A 15122-nucleotide genomic window follows, 5' to 3' on the forward strand; every position below is an offset into this window, starting at 1 on the left:
CGCAAAGCTGCAGGGATGGCAGAGATTGAGGAGCAGTTACAAGATGCATAGAGACTATTTAAAACCAGGTTGGAATTTTACTGTAGCAAGTAGGTTAGAGAAAGGGGAATCGTTTCGAGATATGAGAGTGCCACGAATATGATTAACTAGTGGCCGTAATCAGTAAAAGACATCTCCGTAGGATCCAACGCATGTATATGGTTGAGTGGAAAGACTTTATTCCATATTGCATACAGGATTTCTACCAGAAAGTGTAACACTATCAGTTATAAGATGCAGAAACACGGTTATTTGTGGAAGACGAAGCTCCAAGCCTTTCCGTTTTGTGGACTTCTGAGGGCTCCGTCTGAACACATCTCAAATACATTCGACATTTTCATTTGGCCGACCAACGCTCTTCCCTTTGACTGTGCAAACCATCTTCCTAGGATATTTTATATCAGTCACAAATCTGCCTGTAACGAGGCGGCTTCTTGCTCGATCGACGGCGGAATGCACATTGCACTTGAAGAATGGATTGACTTCACTCAATTTGTAACACACAAATTGATTTATCTTGCGGTGTAGTCGCTGTGTTACTAGAGACGAACAGCGGCACAACAGTGTGAAACCGCTGGACCTTTGTGTGTCCAGTGGCACATGCAATGTGTTTCCATATTTTATAATTTGACTGTAATAAACAGTTCAAATCTGTTTGTTCTTTTTGAATCAGTTGGTATATGGAAAGCACTCTGTAAAAATGGACAAGAGTGATAGGTTGGGTGTTTAGATATCAGAAAATGATTTCCATGGCACTTGAGGGTGCCGCAGAATGTAAAAACAGTAAGGGAACTCGAAGACTGGAATATACTCAACAAACAGTTGAGAATATTGTGTTAAAGTGCTGCTCCGAAATGAGTAGATTGGCGCAGGAGAAGAAATCGTAGCAGATCACATCAAAACAATCAGAATACCGATAGAACAAGAAAAGCAGATGCCGTGTCGATGAATCGTTCTAGTAAGAAAAGCGTGAATATTCGCCAGCGAACGTCGTGGCCATAAGGGACCTTCCACTCCTTTTTCGCAACGGAGAGCAATTTGCCTGACAAGTTCTCAACGTTATGCAGTGAGTACGCTGATGTATGCTAACAGAAGTGATACAGAATGAGATTTTCACTCTGCAGCGGAGTGTGCGCTGATATGAAACTTCCTGGCAGATTAAAACTGTGTGCCCGACCGAGACTCGAACTCGGGACCTTTGCCTTTCGTGGGCAAGTGCTCTACCATCTGAGCTACCGAAGCACGACTCACGCCCGGTACTCACAGCTTTACTTCTGCCAGTATCTCGTCTCCAACCTTCCAAACTTTATAGAAGCTCTCCTGCTATGGTCAGCTTTCAATGCCGGTTCACAATAGTGTTCCTCGAAAAGCCAATCCCTTCCCTCCAGGGATTCTCATTTGAACTATCTGGTGAGAGTAATCCGACTACTGAAAAAGGAAAATTACTCGTCATGCAAAGGGACTCTCATGATCAATTTAATTAATTAGCCTATCGATCTGATATCAGTGATATGCCTCCTGGCGGGTGTAGGCGATGGGTGGGGTACCTTGTACATGGGTTTTTGCTTGGTGCTTTTTTCTTTGCAGCGATATCTTTTGGCGATATTTCAATCATCCATCTATACAGGATGAGACAACCATCATAATAAAATCAAATGTGTTACCGAATTTATAAAGTGATACATACCATAAAATTTATATTTACAACTTCTCTGTGCTGTTACCTCAAGAGACTTCACTTGTGATGGGACATGTGGTTAAGAGAGAGTTAGAAAGTGACGAGGCGTCCTGTGATAGTAGTAGATCTTAGCACTACGTCATGAGCCGAAAATGAGTTAAATATTCTAGTCCTATGCTACATGATGTGACGGATAAGGAAAGAAATTTTTCTACCTGATGAAAGAAAGAGGGAATACAGCTTATCCCATAGCGCTGTACGGGATTTTCACAACAAGTGACGATACTTCAGCGTCGTGGAAACGCAGGTATTGTCCGATTTCACTATCTTCGAAAATAAAGGGCATAAACTGGAGGAATCTACATTTCGCGTGAGAAATACGAGATGTATGGTCGACGACATCACTGACTCGTATTGGGTAGAGTAGATTTTTTGAACTGGTGGGACTATGTGTGGGGGGGGGGGGGGGGATGTTTAGGACTGTATATGTCCAAGCTGCAGCTGCTTGTTTCGCAGTGCACCGCGGCTGCCTACAAGGGCGGTCACGAGGAGTTGGCAACGAGAAGTAGAAGATTAGCTAAGCCTTGGACGTGCACAGAGAATGTGCCTACCTGTCTGATCTTGACCACGGCAGCGGGGGCTGCCGAAGTGACCAGTGTGCTGGGTGAGCGGGAGGGAGGCGGACGTGCGTGTGTTGCGTGAGAGAAAATTCAAAATGATGGACTTTGCGTTGCGCGTATTGATAACATCCGAATTCCTACCACGCCAGTCATCCCAGTATGCCCTCCATAGCTGGAAGTGGTGGACTCTGGCGTACATGCGCGACCACGACAGCGACTGCGGCTACGGCGGAAATTTTCACTGACTTCTTTATGGTGGCGCTGGCAATGTGTACACGGGGACAGGAGCACTGCATATGGACCTCGTGACAGGAGGGCCCAGGGATATGCGTTTCCAGCTGTCTCCGACATCTAGCCCTGACAGCTTATCGCTACAGACTGGATCATGGTTTAAGTGCGTCGTGTTTAGTGCTTTTCAATTCATCGGAATGGACTCTGTACTTGTGGTATTCCTTCCGAATGTAGGAGACAATCAATTTAGGAAGTCTATAGTACTTTCAAAAACGCAATCGCGACGTCAGTTTCCCGATTTATTGTTTCTGATAGTTCTATTACGTGCACGCATGCGTTCGGTGCCGGCGGGCATAGCTGGCGCAGGTGTGGGTCTCTCTCTTCCAGCCGGACTCGCATTCGGATGGACGACGGTTCAATCCCGCGTCCGGCCATCCTGATTTAGGTTTTCCGTGATTTCCCTATATCACTTCAGGCAAATGCCGGGATGGTTCCTTTGAAAGGGCACGGCCGATTTCCTTCCCCATCCTTCCCTAACCCGAGCTTGTGCTCCGTCTCTAATGACCTCGTTGTCGATGGGACGTTAAACACTAATCTCCTCCTCCTCCTCTCTTCCAGCCAGTGCATATGAGTGCTAACATGCAGTGGGCTCACGGAACGCTCATCGCGATCCCTAGCTTGTGTGATCGTCAGGATGTTTTTCTTTTCTTTTTTTCACTTGATACGTTTATTGGACCCGTTGTGGAGTAGGAGGGCTCGTAGAAGACTTGGGATGCATTTAACGCTACGATCTATTTGTGACGGAAATTTCTATACTTGATAATGTTTGCGTGTGATACTCAAACGTTGAAAATATATTTTATTACGAAGAAGGATCATTGTAAGGTGGAAGTGAGTGTTTTAAGCGATATGTTTGACGCCTATAAAGTTTTAAAAAATTAATTTAACAGTTTAGTGCAAATGGATTATTTCTCCCTATTTTTGATACCGAAATTGCGTCAGCTTTCCCTTTCCCTCCAGCATCAGTCAACAGGAATACAGCATTCTGAGGTGAGATGAAAACCTCCAGCTTAGTGTTTGGAGACATCTGTTCACACAGACAAGATTAGCGTGGCTTCTGGCGACCGACAGAGACAGAAAGCGAGTCTGGAATTTGGCGATGAACAGAATGCTGCCACTTGATGAGTTGTTTGGGGGCAACGAGATCAAAGAAGGATGATATCAGGTCCGTGGTCGGTGGTATTTTGTAACATATTCTGTAATTAGGATATTTGGCTGGCACCATGACGATAGACACACACGCGCTAGGGCCCAAACGAGGGCTACTATACCGATCTTCATTCCATTCCCTTGTGATTGCAGTCATGTCATGTGGAGCAAGTGTTGGGGGTGCAGTCACGATGTCTGCCCGTCTCCTGCAAAGTGATTCAATAAAGAACGTTTATCGATATATGTTATGGACTCTGATCTGAATTTCGTGTTGTGAGATCCTTCTTCGCCAGCACAGAGTGAGTCTTTTTCTTACCAATTTTTTTAGGAGGGGTAGGGAGGGAGGAGCGAGGAGAAGGGGGTTGGAACGTCCTCCGCTGATTTAACTGTGAACTAGCTCAGTTGAGCGTTGCATGTCAAAGTGAGCACACACAGAAAAATTATCCAGTAAGACAACTCCTTCAATCTGCCGCATTGTAACTGCGTAATTAAGACAAGTAGTTGCTGGATGCGAGCTTTTTCCACCATAAAAACTGAGATCCAGCCCCTGAAAAATAAGTTTTATAAATAAACAGCATATTGTGTGCTGTATAATTGAATTCATTGTCTTGAGGACCTTTCTCTCCAGCACAGACAGCAGCTTAGAGCCCATGGCGGAATCCATTCTCAGTCACGAATTTGCTTTGTAAGGCACCTCGCATGTGTCGGTATTCCGCTTTCGGACATTAAGGCCTTCATCAACAAAAGACATAGACACAAAACACACACACACACACACACACACACACACACACACACACACGCACACATACGCAAACGCGACTCACACACTTGACCACAGTCTCAGGCAATTGAAACCACACTGCAAGCATAGGCATCAGTTCATGATGGGCGTGGTGACAGGGTGCAGATAAGGCCAAGGCTGAAGTGGGGGGGAGGGATAGAATAATGGAGGTGGCAAACTGTGAAGTGTTGCAGGTAAGACAGTTGGCAGGGGCGAGGTGGGGAGGGGGGGGGGGCAAATAGCGGAAAACGAGAGAAGTAAAAAGACTGAGTGTGGTGGTGGAATGGTGGCTATGTATGGGAACAGGGAAGGGGCTGGATGAGTGAGGACAGTGACTAACGAAGTTTGAGGCAAGGAGCATTACAAAAACATAGGGTGTATTGCAGGGAGAGTTCCCACCTGCACTATTCAGAGAAGCTGGTGTTGGTGCGAAGGATCCATATGGTACAGGCTGTGAAGCAGTCATTGAAATGAAGAATGTCATGTTTAGCAGTGTGTTCTGTAACAGGGTGGTCCACCTGTTTCTTGGCCACAGTTTGTTGATAGCCATTCATCAGGACTGATAGCTTGTTGGTTGTCATGCCACATAGAATGCAGCATAGTGGTTGCAGCTTAGCTTATAGACCATATGACTGATTTCACAGGTAGCGCTGCCTTTGATGGGATAGGTGATGCTCGTGACTGGACTGGAGTAGGTGGTGGTGGCAGAATGTATGGCACAGCTGGGAGAGGTAGTGCTCAATAGTTGTAGGGCCATGGGCATTAGGCACATTATAGTAAAGGGAGGTGGCATCAGTAGCGATGAGCAGGGCCCCACATGGTAAAGGGACAGGAATTGTGAAGAGTCAGTGGAGGAAGTGGTCGGTATCTTTTACATAGTAGAGTAGGTTCTGAGTAATAGGTTGAAGGTGTTGCTCTATGAGAGCAGAGATTCTCTCAGTTGGGGCATAGTAACCAGCCACAATGGGGCATCCTGAAGCATGTAGCAGGTAAGAGTGTGGTGATTGGTAGGGGTGAGTAGATAGATGGGCTCTGAACCTTGCCTCACCATCATTCTCCAAATCCTTCAACATGCAAACTAACCTAACATCTACAGAAAGAACTGCAGTCCACCATCTAAAAACTGATCCTGACCTTATAATCCTACCTGTGGACAAAGGCTCCACCACTGTTGTTTTGAACTGCAAGGGTTACCTGGCAGATGGACTCCGCCAGCAGTCAGATATTTCCACCTACAAACCTTGCTACAGTGACGCCATTCCAGAAATCCAGCAGGATCTCCAGTCGCTACTCAAATCCTTAGGCCCATCCCAGAACCTCTCTCTAGAGTTCATCTCTCTACTCATCCCTACAACTCCCTTCATTCCTACTTGATATACATGCTTCCTAAAGTCCATTAACCTAACCACCCAGGATGCCCTTTTGTGGCCAGTTACTGTGGCCCCACTGAAAGAATCTCTGCTCTCACAGACCAATATCTTCAACATATTACCTGGAACCTAACCTCGTACATAAAAGATACCAACCATTTCCTGCAATGACTCTCCACAATTCCCATCCCTTTACCACACAGTGTCCGCCCCAGTAGCTGAGTGGTCAGCGTGACGGATTGCCGTCCTCTGGGCCCGGGTTCGATTCCCGGCTGGGTCGGAGATTTTCTCCGCTCAGGGACTGGGTGTTGTGTTGTGTTCATCATCATTTCATCCCCATCCGGCGTGCAGGTCGCCCAATGTGGCGCCGAATGTAATAAGACCTGCGATATGGCGGCCGGACCTGCCCCGCGAGGGGCCTCCCGGCCAATGACGCCAAACGCTCATTTCCATTTCCACCACACAGTGCACTGCTCATCACTATTCACCTCCCTTTACACTAACATTCCTAACGCCCATGGCCTTACCACTATTGAACACTACCTTTCCCAACACCCAACGGATTCCAAACAACAATATCCTTCCTGTTGCCTCACCCACAATTTCTTCTCCTTTGAAGGCATTACAAACAAAAAAATCTGGGGTATGGCTATGGGTACCTGCATGGCACCATCCTAGGCCAACCTATTCATAGACCATCTGGAGAAATCCTTCCTAAACATCCAGAATCCTAAACCCCTCATCTGGTTCAGATTCACTGATGACGTCTTTGTGATCTGGATTTATGGTGAGGATACCTTCTCCTAATTCCTCCAGAACCTCAACAAGTTTACCCTTATTTGTTTCACCTGATCCTCCTCAACCCAACAAGCCACCTTCCTAGATGTTGACCTCCATCTCAAAGATAGCTACATCAGTCCCTCCATCCGTATCAAACCTACTAACCACTTCGATGGCTGCCACCCGTTCCATACCAAGAGGTGCCTTCCATGCAGCCTAGCCACCCATAATCGTCACATCTGCATTGACGAGCGGTCGCTCTTGAAATACACCGAAGGTCTCACTGAAGCCTTCACAGACCATAATATCCACCAAACCTTGTACAAAAACAAATCTCCCATGTCTAAGCTTTCCAGTCTCCCACCACCTCCCAAAGTCCCACCATCCAGTCACAAAGGGGCATTCCCCTCGTAACTCAAAAAAATGGTTCAAATGGCTCTGAGCACTATGGGACTTAACATCTGAGGTTATCAGTCCCCTAGAACTTAGAACTACTTAAACCTAACTAACCTAAAGATATCACACACATCCATGCCCGAGGCAGGATTCGAACCTGCGACCGGTGCGGTCGCGTGGCTCCAGACTGAAGCGCCTAGATCCGCTCGGCCACACTGGCCAGCCCTCGTAACTCAGTACCACCCAGAATATGAGCAACTGAATTACATTCTCTGCCAGGGTTTCAACTACCTTTTGTCGTGCCCTTTGTGATGTCGCGAATTATTACGCGATAACAGTTAATGCAGTAAGCTACATTGCAGTACAGCCCGCAGTATTGGAGCCAGAGGCTGTGAAGGAGGCAGCAAGTTGTGTCCTAGCAATGAGTCATGTGCACCTCTTGCTACTGCAGCGTGCGAACACGTCAGCGTGTCACTTGACTGGACCTTATTATATTCATGCCACCTATGAATCTAAATAAACTATATTAAATATTATTCAATCATTTTCAAAATCGGTACACTAGTTCTTGTTATTCAGGAGAAGAATGTATAGAAATTTCAATGTTGTCACTATTATAGTTTCGGAGACAGAAATAATTAGTCAAAAAGTCAAAAACCGACACTTAGGGAATTATATTCAGTTAGGAACTATAACAGTTTATCTTTTGGTATCATTTGAAAACATAACCAGAACTCTCAATGGGCAGAATTATTTAACTGTGATTATAATTTAAAAACTTTAACTACTTTTCATTTTCGTAATTCAGATAAAATTATTATTTGTATCTTATGTTGTTGTGACAATAAATGGAAGTAAATGAGATAGTATATGAGCAGCATACATTAAGTTTCAAGAGTAATTTTATGTAATACATTACGCAATCATGGCGGGGGAAAGATATTTGTATCCATATTGCTGATGTATGTGTAAGTGTAGTTGCTTTTGTAATGAGGCAGCCAGAATATCGGTATAAAGTAAAATCGATTTATAAATTTATTTCAAGGTTAATTTTCTTTTCGTCGGTTTTATTGAATCTTATATTAGTATTTGCATGTTGTGATGACGCAAATGCATCTTCGAATAGTGATTGGCGCAGGCCAGTTTTGGCGCGAGAATAATCTCAAACAATTCTTCTGATTGGCCAGCCAAAATGATCGGCCGATCACTGTTAAGCAGTTTCCCGCGCACCGCAAGATAGACATGCTGTGGTAGAAGCAGCATCCAGGACAGTCGCTAGTCAGCTATTGGACGTGCAGGTCATGTTGAACGTTTCAGTCTTCATTATGTGTAAAATGAAGAAGTAATTGGTTTCTCGCGTCCAGATTGTTTTGCCGTGAAAGCAGTTGCATTTACGGACAGTTTGGTGAAGTTGGAAGTGTTGGAATTGTTTTGTTGGAAAGGTAAAGAATGGCTCTGAGCACTATGGGACTCAACATCTTAGGTCATAAGTCCAATAGAACTTAGAACTACTTAAACCTGACTAACCTAAGGACATCACACACACCCATGCCCGAGGCAGGATTAGAACCTGCGACCGTAGCAGTCCCGCGGTTCCAGACTGCAGTGCCAGAACCGCTAGACCACCGCGGCCGGCTGGAAAGGTAACCGCGTGTGAACTTTCGGTCTGTGTGTAAATTCCGTGTGGCATGTTCTGTATGTGGAATATTTGGTGAGCAATTTCTTTTAAAGAAATCCACTGGAAAGGACCGAATGTGAAACTATTAGTAGCGGACCTTTGACTGTAAGATCGTGTAATTATTTGGCTCTGGATAGCATGAACTGTGAACAGTAGTTTTGTTAGTTAAGTACATGCGGGCTTGATGGCACGTTTTTTTTTCATTTGAGCTCAAGGAAATAAAAAGACTTGTAGTAGAAATTTGATATTTTATTGAAGGAAAGAAGCAACCACCTTCCGCCTGAAAATTATGCTAAGGAATTTACAGGATAGCTGGCTACTATAGTTTACGTGGTCTTTGCTACTAAGTATCGGCGACGTTTTCATCAATGCTGCTTTTACGCCATCTTATCAGTACTGAGACGCCCTGCCAAACCCGCGGGACAGGACTGGAAGTTAAATAGTAGAAAGAGGCCAAAATAAGCGGCTGTCAGTTACACTCGAACATACAACCTTATTTATTTGACCAAACATTACAAGAGCCAAGAAAATTTAAAAAAAAACACAGCTTTAATTTTTGGAACTTAATAACTATCTGAAAACGCCTTACAATCTCATGCCTTAAGGGCAAGACCATTTTAATTTAAAATCGGCTGAAAGCCAATAACTTAAGACTCAAACCAAAATCAGAATTTTTAAAACGCAAAAGACCTTATCTTAAAATAGTTCTTTAATTAGGTTGAAGGTCCAAACAATCTGACACATTAAGAGCAAAACAACTTTAATTTAAAAATCGGCTGGAGGCCCATCACTTAATACTCAAACCAAAATAAATTTTAAAAGGCCAAAGGACTTACCTTAAAACAGTTCTTTAATTAGGCGAAGGCCAAACAATCTGACACCTTAAGAGCAAAACAACTTTAATTTAAAAATAGGCTGAAGGCCTATCACTTAAGACTCAAACCAAAATAAATGTTTTAAAGGCCAAAGGCCTTACCTTTAAACAGTGCTTTAATTAAGCTAAAGCCTCAAACAATCTGACACCTTAAGAGCAAAACAACTTTAATTCAAAATCGGCTGAAAGCCCATCACTTAAGGCTCAACAAAACTAAATGTTTTTAAAAGCCCAAAGACCTTACTTAAAACAGTTCCTTAAATTAGGCAGAAGGCCCAAACAATCTTACAAGGGCAAAAAAACCTTAATTTAAAAATCAGCTAGAAGCCGTACAAATACAAACAACAAGAGCAAATAAGAAAAGGCAGTACATCCAACGGCGGTCAGAAGTTTCCGAGGGTCGGCCTGGTCTTCAAACACTAACGCTCGCTTAGGTGAGACAGGCAGTCGGCCCAACCATTCTCGATCCGACGACAACCCAACCGAGAGACAGTCAACGGACCCACTGACAAGACAATTTCCGCTCCACCTGACCAGCACACAACAGGGAGTTCAATGGAACAATGTAGAAGGTATTGGCGCCCACAACAAATTATACATTGAATTGTCAAACTACACACCGTGCTGGACAGCGACAACACGATGAGAAAAGTACAATGCCTGAATTTACGTCAACTGCTAGGGCAGATGACCGGAACGTTAACAGCCACAAGGCAGAAGATTCCACTGGTGCAGTTCAATTCAAAATATCCAAGTACAGTTAAACTCCACTGGAGGGTGGCTAAAATTTGCCAACTTGAAAACACACGTTGTTGCTCGCGGCAATGTCCCAACAGCCGACAACGAAATCCAAACGACACATTGTGAACAGTCGTGACTTGCTGGCAGATTAAGTCAAAACTCAACTTTCGTGTCCAGGATTGGTGAGGCACGGACCTCGCAGCAATGGGAACAACACCAAACACTCCGACCGCACATCGACGCTACCAGCGGCTTCGGCCAGATTACACGCCGCGGAGATTTCCTCGCTGCTCCTTGCCACCCGACCAACTGATCAGGCCCAGCAACGATGAAAGGACCAAATATACGTCGGCCGATGAGACGACAAACCGAACGACCAACCAACGGTCGTCCTGTTCCAATCTCCCTCTGTCGGACAGTTCATGTGTGTCACCAGCGGTCGGCGAACACTGGCTGTTGGCGTCTCACTGGCGCTCTGTCCCCCTACTTCACTGCTGCAGCGGCCCAGCTGCACTGCTGGTCCGTCCCGAACTGACTCCAGACACGTGACGAGATCGCTCCAGAGATGGTACGACAGGGCACTTATCGATACGTGCTGCTGCTGCTGCTCACGGGCAAGTAAGACAGGATGTTAGTGACGCCAGTAAATGGAATAAGAAAACGAGGCAGCAGTATTGTATTAGAAGATGACAAACAATAAATGGGATAAACTCTAGCCGTGCACGGCTCATGTACTGACGCTGTACTGAGGTAGGTGGAACTTTTGCATCGAACAGTGCGACGAATGAGCAAACTTTTATAACCCACACCGTCGCACCCTGAAATGATAAATGTCCTGCCCAGTATCCTTCCCACCCCTCCCACGGTGGTATTCCGCTGTGGGAGGGGTGGGAAGGATACTGGGCCCTTCCCTATGGCTCACACCCCTGTAATAGACATAGATGCAAGAACTGTCACATACATTCTCCCACCACCACCACCAACTTCAGTCCAGTCACGAGCATCAAAAAATGTTCAAATGTGTGTGAAATCTTATGGGACGTAACTGCTAAGATCACCAGTCCCTAAGCTTACACACTACTTAACCTAAATTATTCTAAGGACAAACACACACACACCCATGCCCGAGGGAGGACTCGAACCTCCGCCGGGACCAGCCGCACAGTCCGTGATTGCTGCGCCTTACATGAGCATCACCTATTCCATCAAAGGTAGGGCTACTTGTGAAACAAGTAATGTGATCTACAAGCTAAGCTGCAGCCATTATGCTGCATTCTATGTAGGTATGACAACCAACAAGCTGTCTGTCCTCATGAATGGCCACTGACAAACTGTGGCCAAGAAACAGGTGGACCACCCTGTTACAGAACACTCTGCTAAACATGACATTCTTCATTTCAATGACTGCTTCACAGCCTGTGCCATATGGATCCTTCGCACTAACACCAGCTTCTCTGAATAGTGCAGGTGGGAACTCTTCCTGCAATACATCCAATGTTTTTGTAATGCTCCTTGCCTCAACCTTCATTAGTCACTGTCCTCACCCATCCAGCCCCTTCCTTGTTCCCATTCCAGCACTACATAGCCATCATTCCACCATCACACTCAGTCTTTTTACTTCTCTCGTTTTCTGCTACTTGACCCCCCCCCCCCTCTCACCTGCCAGCTGTCTTACCTGCAACACTTTAATGTCTGCTACCCCCACCGTACTATCCATGCCCCTCCCTGCCCTAGCTTCCTCCTAGCCCCACTCCCGTCACTCCCATCATGCAGTGATGCTGCTGCTTGCAGTTTGGTTTCAGTTACCTCAGACTGCAGTTGTGTGTGTGAGTTGCGTTTGCGTGTACGTGTGTGTGTGTGTGTGTGTGTGTGTGTGTGTGTTGTGTGTGTCTGCATCTATTGTTGACGAAGGTCTTAGTGGCCAGAAGCTTTATTTATTTGTGACAGTCTTTTTGTTATGCCTATCTGTGACTCAGCATCTGCACTATATGGTGAGTAGCAACTTTGCTTTTTGTAAGCGGTATTCCATACAGTGTAGTCAATTTCCCCTCAAAATCTTTAACTAAGTAAAGCAGCTATATTCTAAACATTGCCCTGTATTGTTTGAATTGTTTAAATAAACAATATTCCACACATTGTATAAATTGTTAGAACAACATTGTGTACACTGAAATCGATTTCCTGACAAATTCTTTAACTAAACAAATAAACTGTATTCCATTCACCACCTTCAACCCCATAAATTGTTTTAAACAGTATTCGATACACTGCAATCCATTTCTCTCTAAATGACTGATCAACTGAGTCTTTTCCCGCCACTTTCCGGGATGTGGAGGGGAGATGGAAGGCTGCGGTTTTGCAGAGGGTGGATATAATTAATTGATAGATTTAATTAATTACTCAATCAAATTAATATCAAAAGTGTGGTTGTATCAGTAAGGGGGTTTCCCCTGAGGAGGGGGAGGGGGAGGAGGAGGTGGAGGGGGAGGAGGAGGAGGAGGAACGGTTAGGGGAACAATAGGTTAAGGACCTGTCAATCAAAAAGAGTGATGTAGAGCACAAAGCACAACAATGTGTGTAGTGGATGGACTATGAGAAACCTGTAACCTCCACTGCATTAATGCTACTAATTGAGAAAAAGTAATTACTGGTAACTTATATAACCAGTATAAGAGTCTTACATAATTGTGGCAATAGTAACGATCTTTTGAACATAATTTAGTTGCATAAGTGAAACAGAATCGAATCGTTTACTTTTTACTCCTTAGAAAATTTCATTTTACCCTCAGGGGCAATTACCCCCAGGTTGGGAACCACTGATATAGAGGGCGCGGTCCGTATTCAAGTATCCATGATGATGGTTTCTGAGCTAGAAACGATATAATCGAAAAGAAGATCGTCAAAAAGGTGTCAAACAAGAGCGTTAATCGCCAGTTCCATCCGGAGTGAGCTTTTATACGAACGTTCTTCAAGAATGTACATTAAGATTAATATAAGATTAAGATTGTGGAGAGCATAACGTATTAAGTAACGACGTTCACCTGTCAGCCACGGACGTCGGCGCCGCCTTCAGGGCAATGTGATGTCGTCTGCATGTAAGTGCTCCTTTCCGCTGTATTTATCTCCCATTGGCTGACCTCGGCAGACACAGCATTCGGTGGCGTCACCACTACAGCGGTTTCTCACGAGGAGCGTCCGGGTATCTCGGAGCCAAGGCCGGCAGAAGTGCCGACTCATGCAAGATTGCTTAACGTTGAGTTCTGCTTTGTGATAAGCAGTACTGACTTGGCAACTCGTGTGTTTAGGTGACGCCCTCTTTGTGACAGTAAATAGAGTTTGGGTTTGTAAATCCTCCCAAAAACAGATAAAAGACAATTTTCTGGATTATATTCTTTGTTCATTTGACTTATTTAAGGTTTATAAGTATTCGCTCGGGCTAGCAAAGAGAAATTATGTGGATACCAATGAAACTGTGTTTCTGTTACAATGTTGCTACATATTGCACAATAACGTAATTCAAGTATCCACCTTACCTATAAAATGACATTTTTTATACAATAGTTAGTAGTCTATCGCAATCAGAGTCAGTTTCTATAACTTGTAAAATGATGTACAAATGCTCAGTCACTATCCTAAGTGATTTCACCATGTTATGTAATACTATTCGGGAAATGCAAACTTAAATATAATAACCTGTCTTTTCTTCTGTCCTTGTTATTCCTTAAAATGTGTGAAAAGAGAGCACACGCTGTGATAAAATGTTGTGTGTGAGGAGAAGGGAGACAGCTCTTTATAGACCAAGCGTACGATGTATTGATTGGCACTCATTACAAAATCTGGAGGGAACTGTTTTCATGAGTTGTTGCTGCACCCGCAGTAACCAATGGTGCTTACACAAATTACATTGCAGATACACTCTAAGACAAAAAAAGGTCCCATGGAGGAATTATCCGAATGCGACGAAAATCGTTTGATGTGATGTACATGTACAGACAACCGAACAGTTACAGTTTCAGAAAAACTGGATAATTTGTTCAAGAGAAAGATCTCCACCAATTGAGCAAGTCAGTAACTGGTTGGTACACCACTAGCCATTGTGCAAGAAGTTATTTGGCTTTTGATTGGTAGAGTTGTTGGGTGTCCTCCTGAGGGATATTGCGCCAAACTCATTCCAACTGACGCGTTAGAGCGTCAGAATCTCGAGACGGTTGGAGCGTCTTCTCTATAATGACCCAAACGTTCTTTGCGGGGAGGAGATCAGGCGACCTTGCTGACCAATATAGGATTTGGCAAGGACGAAGACAATTGGTATAAACCCACCGCCTGCTGGTTGTCGGGTCACATGGCGGGTGACTTCAGGCTGGTATCCCACCACTGTCCAGAGCATCTCCAGATACGTCTCTGGCCTGGAGTCTCATTGATTGGAGCAGATTAGTCTTCCGTGATAAATCCCGCTTCGAACTAAACCCGCTGACAAGCAAGAGGTAGACCAAGGGAAGAGTACAGTGAACACTTTCTGATGTGTGTAGGTTGCAATAGTTATATGGAGATGATGAAGCTTGGACACAACAAAGAACCTTGGAGAACTGCATAAAAGCAGTCTTTGGAGTTGCCAACAATAAAAACAACAGCAACAACAACGTCCCTGAGTCGCACTTCCAGCACCACTCACGCCAGATTTGAAGGAGTTTGTCGCAATTATCTTCTAGCGAATGACGACTA

The 15122-nt window shown here is 44.7% G+C and overlaps 1 protein-coding gene across 2 annotated transcripts in view; it reads right to left on the reverse strand.

Moving 5' to 3' along the window:
* The window catches only part of LOC124788214 (UDP-glycosyltransferase UGT5-like), a 90752-nt gene extending 77190 nt beyond the window's left edge, over window positions 1–13562 (reverse strand). Inside the window, exon 1 of one of the 2 annotated variants that reach the window (XM_047255393.1) lies at window positions 13442–13467. The gene's annotated coding sequence lies outside the window, so the exon portion shown is untranslated. Of the gene's footprint in view, window positions 1–13441 lie in introns of both variants that reach the window. The other variant, XM_047255392.1, reaches the window with a different exon arrangement.
* Window positions 13563–15122: the final 1560 nt, after the last annotated feature.

Source organism: Schistocerca piceifrons, chromosome 3, assembly GCF_021461385.2.
Source record: "Schistocerca piceifrons isolate TAMUIC-IGC-003096 chromosome 3, iqSchPice1.1, whole genome shotgun sequence".
Lineage (NCBI taxonomy): Eukaryota > Metazoa > Arthropoda > Insecta > Orthoptera > Acrididae > Schistocerca > Schistocerca piceifrons.